The sequence below is a fragment of the Mustela nivalis genome (genome assembly GCF_964662115.1).
Source record: "Mustela nivalis genome assembly, contig: HAP1_SCAFFOLD_176, whole genome shotgun sequence".
Classification (NCBI taxonomy): domain Eukaryota; kingdom Metazoa; phylum Chordata; class Mammalia; order Carnivora; family Mustelidae; genus Mustela; species Mustela nivalis.
Genome location: NW_028136452.1, coordinates 1,148,487 through 1,154,985, shown reverse-complemented (window position 1 = coordinate 1,154,985; position 6,499 = coordinate 1,148,487).

Genomic DNA, 6,499 nt, shown 5'->3' with positions numbered 1-6,499 from the left:
ACAGTCTTATACATTTTCTTAGCGAAAACATCTTGTCTCCTTCCATTAAGCTCATAACGTGGTCTAGTAGTATACATGCGCCTTCGGTAGATGCGAAGCGATACAGAGGTCCTTTTTTTTTTTTTTAATTTTACAAGGCAAAGTCAGTGAACACATCCAACTTGACCAATACGTCTCTAAAATGTCAATCCAGGCAAAGCTTTTTCTGCCTACAGTTTGGAGCCTACGTAGTGACATTTTTAAAATGCTTTCAGTCCCTCAGTGAGGCTCTTAGAAGCTAGCCAGGGCTTACTACGTGCCAGGCACTGTGTCAGGTGTTGGAGCTAAAGGGAAAGAGAGCTTGGAGGCTGGCTGGGGAAGGACATCCATGACACAACCACAGCTAGAAACGGAGGCCAGTGCTAGAAAAGAGAGAGCAGGCTGCATGGAGAGTGTGTACCATGGGGCTTGTGAGCTCACGAATAAGTGGGAGTAACTGGAGTGGGGAGATGGGGGAGAGAAGAGGGTCTTCCCATCAATGGGAATCACCTGTGCTTGGAGGCAGGTGCCATGAGAGGTCTCCACAGGAAGAAGGAGGCAGTGTGGTTGAAGGGCAGAGAGATGGGGCAGAACAGGCATCAGTCAGTTGGAGGGGTATGAATAGACTGATGGGAGGATTATGGGTGCCTTTGGAGGACTGAGAATTTGTTAGAAGATCAGTGCAGATTTCTATGGAGACAAATGCCAGGAACTGATAGGTCTTTGAAAGGTCACTCTGGCTGCCTTTTGGCAAAGGGGTTGGTAAAAGGCACTTGCAGGTGTGAACACACCAGGTGGGAGGTGAGTGCAGGAAATTGGGTGAGGGAGCATGGGAACTTGGTCCCGGGGTATATAAGGGAGAATAGCCTTTAAGGAGTTCCACAAATTGGCACCAGCTGTGGCTTCATTACAGAGCTGGAAGGGGGAGGTGGGTGTGTCCTGGAGGTTACAGAAATTACATGAGAAAGGGAAGTCTTTTTAGATCTCTTTTTCAACTAGAGGAACTCTCACCTTATTGATAGAATTCCAGAGTGGGAACCAATGATATGAGGACATCTTTGAAATGTCTGAATATATTCTTCGACATCTTTGAAAGTGACGAGGAGACCTTGGCCTTAGGAGGCCTTGGCCCTCTTTGTAGCCAGAAAGATTTCACGTACAGATTTGAGTTCTCCATTTTAAAGTCAAGGAGTCAGTCCTTCCAAAGGACACCTCCTATCATTTTACCCTCTCATCATACCTCACGTGCTGGCATCTCCAAGACCCTCTGTTCCAGGTTGAGAGTATCCACTTTGGCCAGGCTGGTCTTGCCAAGAACACCACCACAGGAAATCTAGAGCCTATAATGCTATTAATAACATCATCTAGGACTGTGTTTGCTGCCCTCATAGCCTCTTCCCACCATGACTCACTGAAGCTTTTAACACATTGTATCCATTAAGCTATAGTTCCCAAAGGTCATCTTCTCTAGTGCCATTAATTTTTAGGGGACCAGGCAAACCTTAAACTTGTCCCCCCTAATTGGACCCCTGTTCCCCCACAATCTATTTGAAAGCCTTTCACCATGATTCTTGAATGAGATCTGAGACCACTGCTGGTACCTAACACTTCTTGGCACCTTGTCTGTTAGGTTCTTGGAAGAGGAGATGGCTATGGAGGTGAGTGGGAATGGGAGTGGGAGGATTTCTCCCTTCCCTTTGCTTTTTGTGTTTTCAAATAATGGGTTTTGAGGGGGCGGGAAAGTTTAACCAGACCATTTATTTTCCATCTCCCATCGATAAAAAGTTTACCACTCCCCACTGGAAGAATTTATATCTTTCCTTTGAATCTACAGGAAAATCTCCCAAACCCAGACCACCACCATGTGGATTCAGCCATCTTCTGATTCACCTCCAGATTGTCTCCTCCTAACTGCTCAAGCCACAGGTTAAGGGCGAAATGTTCAAAGCCCAAGCAGTTAAGTGGGGAACACGTTTATCTAAGCAATTGCATGCAGCTCTCTATCTGCATACAGGGGGTCTCTCCCAAGCATTTCCAACCTCAGCAAAAGAAGACAAAGCCCCAGCAGTCTGGGGTATATATCATTCATTCATTCCTGTGTTCAACACTCATGGCGGATCCCCACCAAGACAGTGGGAGAGCAAGGACTGGAGAAATCCTGGAAGCTGAAGTCTGAGGAGGATTTCAAATTCAAGTCAGAGATGAAAGAAACATCTGGACTTGGTCCTCAGGTACATGCAGTATTCTGAACTGAGGCTAGAACCAGAGACCATTCTAATGAAAGGCCTCTACAGGTGGGCTCTCACAGGTGGGCCCCAACTCAGTTTCGTGTATATTCATTCATGAAATAGCTCTTTGGGTCAACATGCAGAAGAAAACCATTTCAGAAAACTGACAATGAGGAGAGGAAAGGGAAGCCAAAAGGCTTGTGAATGGGGAGAGAGGAGGAGCCAGGGCAGAAAACCAAGAATCCCTCCCTGCCCTCCTTGCTGCCAGGGAGGTCTGAGGGACTAGTTTCCACCTGGGATCCCAAGTCCAGAACAAAAGCAGCGGGGCCACGGCGGGGGAGGGAAGGGGGTCCTCAGCACGGGCGCATGGGGCTGCGGAAAGATGGGGGCTAGCGTGCCTGCTGGCGGGGGGCACCTCGCAAGGCGCTGTCCCCAGCCCGACCCCATGAGGACCCGGGTTTGGCGCAGCGTCCGGGGTGGTCCCGGTGCCCTGGGGTTCCGGGAGGCTGGGCCTCCACAACCTCCCTCTCCGCCCCCAGGTCGGGTCCGCGCTTTCTGCTCCAGGTGAGGGCGCGGCGCGGTGTCACTTTACCCCTGTGCAGAGGGTGGTCCGGAGAAGCCTTGGGGCAGGGAGGGGCAGCAGGCAGCAGGAGCGGGACAGCGGAGCCTCACATGGGAGCGTAAGGGCGGCGAGTCCGGTGGGTCCTGCAGTCCCGACTGGGCCGCAGCACAGCACCGCGGCGCTGCCCGCCCCTCCTCCGCCAGCCCCTCCACCTCCTCCCAGACTCTCAGCCACATCCTCTGTGAGCTCACTTCCAGCTTCGGCTATTAGCAAAGCGCCTTCTCCCCGCCGCCCTCCACCCGCCCCCGCCCCCCTCCCTCCTGAGTCCTCTGTGAGCTCCCTTTTCGCTTTGGCAATTAGCAAAGCCCCTTCTCCGCGCCGCCCCGCCCCCCTCCCTCCTGAGGCCCCGCCCTGGCTGGGGCGCGGGGGGAAGCCCCGGGGGCTGCAAGCTTTGCCAGCGCTGGCGCTGGGCAGCCTCCTAGCCTGGCTTCTTGAGCGGGTGTCCACCCGCGGCCTGGCTGCAAAAAGATCATCAGTCCTGTTAACCCTGGCTGCACTCTCCTGTCAGTTTGCTGGCTTCCTGATTGCGCCCAAAGCCATGAACCAGCTTCCCCAGCACAGGCCTGGGCTGAGATGCCTGCCCAGGATCTGTTTGAGCAGTCTACTCATCTCCAGGCAAGGATGGCACTTCCACATGGATGTTTGGGTTTTTTTATTGTTTTTTGGTCATTGGTTATTATTACATGACCTCCAGGGTAGGTGCTCCACAAAGGGAGTGAAAACAGGATGCATGATATACCCCTCACCTCCCATGCTGTCTTTCTCTTAAATAATAAGCACTGCTGAACTATCTTAGATTCTGTACCTTCTCTCCAGCCATGAACCTATCACTGTCTTTAACTCTTGAAAACTTCATTAGACAAATTAATGTGGTGAAGGAAGCAATATGAGAAAGCCTATTAATCTGATGAGCATGGAACTGAACAAACCCTATAGATACTTTCCCTTTGATTTCTAGCCTATCAATACCTACAGTGAGTCACATACACTCAAGATTATTGTTTTTATTGTATACTTCATATATTCATTGATTTTGGACTCGTTATCATTTTGTTGAAGTGTTAAACTATGGTAATAAACAAACTTTTAATTAACTTTTCCTCCTATGATACAAATATAACTTGCACTTGAGCTTTAGCTAATTTTATGTTCTAAAATTGCCAAAACAAAATGATCAAGGTTTCTAGATTATTTACTGTATTTTCTACTATATAATATTGTTCTATCTCTTCTGTATAAAGAAAATGAATGCTTGGGGCTCTTGGGTAGCTCAGTGCATTAAAGCCTCTGCCTTCTGCTCAGGTCATGATCCCAGAGTCCTGGGATAGTGTCCTACATCAGGCTCTCTGCTCAGCAGGTACCCTGCTCCCCTTCCTTTCTCTCTGCCTGCCTCTCTGTCTACTCGTGATCTCTGTCTGTCAAATAAATAAATAAAATCTTTTAAAAAAGAAAATGAATGCTTGATAACTAAATGAATGCTTTACTGAACAAATTAAATATGGCAATGGCATTTTATTTTATCATGCTTCACATATTAAACTATAATATTATATCACTAGTCTACAAATAATCTACTCGCATAGTCATTTGGAAGCTTTTAGCAAAAGAATTCTTCCTCCTGATTGTAGTATAAAAGCCACAGAAATATACAGAAGACTCCTAGGATAGAAAGTTAAATCCAGTTATCCGTGATGCCTTGAGGAGGACCTGACCTATGTATGTCCTGGGATGCACTAGTAACTGTTACATGTGATAGGATTATATTTAATATATACAGTTTCATTTACTTCACAAAGGACATATAAATTTGAGAATAAAATATTTGATGAATCTATAAAGTCTATATTTATTTGTAACTAATGTGGTAGAATTAAGATGTTAATTTGAAAAAAAATTCATTGAACACATACACATATTCAATTGTTTTTATATATATAAACAGCATTATTTATTTATGTAAATAAATGCATTGTCAGTAAAATCCATTTACTTATCAATCATAAGGGTAATTTTAAGTACTAAGAATAAGAAATATGTGAAAAGATAAGTGTTCAAGAGTGCAGTTTGTGGTAATTAATACAATATGATAGGCTCATAAAAATGATATATTACTTGAACTTAAAAGCTTCTATAATTAAGCGATGACCACTTGAAATTTGTAATTAGTCTTGCTGCAGTTTTTCCTTGCACTTATTGCCCTTCCCCAGAAGTTCATTAAGAATTTCTGTGAATGTCCTTATATTTAATCACATTCATAGATTCCACTACTGCTCACAAAACAAAGCCAAAAAGAGAGGTAACTCTATGTGGCACTCCATCCACAAGCAATACATTCATAAAAAATTAAAAAGCTCTCTACTTTATTTGTTACCCATTCAGATGATAATTTAAATGAGTAACTGAGGCCATTTTATCAGCACTTTTAATAGAATGCGACTCAGAAACTTCACAGTGTTATTTAAGAAGAAATGCTCACGTGTTAAGGTTTTTATTTTTTTTAAATCACCAAATAATTTTCAAATATTAAAAGCAAATGTCTCCTTTTCCTCCAAGTTTCCTTGCTATGTCAAAGTTACAAATAAATACATTAAAATCGTACTTTGAGTAGTAGATAAAAACAAAAGTTTTGAAACTGTCTGTGGGTTGAGTGTCTGGTTTAACTTGTATAAATATCTAAACTCAATGTATGTAGACTTTATTACATGGTTTTTTTTAGACTATTTAAAAATACATGCTCAGATAATGACATTATTTTATTCATTTTAATAAATAAATTATTTTATTTAATTATGTTTAGATATTTATTTATTAAATTAATGATTTAATATTTAATAATCTAAATGTGAAATATTTTAAATTCTAAAAATATTTATTTAATTAAATTGATATATTTAATATAAATATTTAATAAATTATTTAGTCATTATTATAATTATGCGATACATTATGTATTGTGTAATAATTGCATTTTAATAAATAAATAAATGTATTATTTACATTATTTTATTATATTTTATTTAGTTGACAAAGAGAGGGAGAACGCAAACAAAGGGAGCTGCAGGCAGAAGGAGAGGGAGAAGTAGGCTCCCAGCTGAGCAGAAAGTTCAACCTGGGGTTCCATCCCACGACCCTGGGATCACCACCTGAGTCGAAGGCAGATTCTTAAGTGACTGAGCCATCCAGATGTCGAAGGCTTTGTATTCTTCGCTTCTAAATATTGATGCTCCTTCATCTCTGGAGTTAGTAAATTGATGTTGAGAATTCATATCAAAGAATTGATAGTAGCTGTTAAACAGAAACATGTAATTTAGGGGTAAAAAAGAGCAGAAGGAAGAGAAAGGCCAAAAGTCAAAAGCACATTAATATAAAATTTAATTAGATAAAAAAGCTGATATTCCTGAAGGGGGCTAATAAAAGAGCTGCAAAGAGCTGATAGGATTAGGAAAATTGTCCGCTCCTGGTCATTTCATAATTTTAGACTATTCCTTATTAATAAATATACTTAGTTCCAGAAACACAATCACATAAGAACATTTCCACCAAGTTTCCTCTAACAGCATTTACAAATTAGACGTTCAAACAATGCAGTTCATTACATGTTGCATCTGTATCTTAAAGTTTAAACACTTTC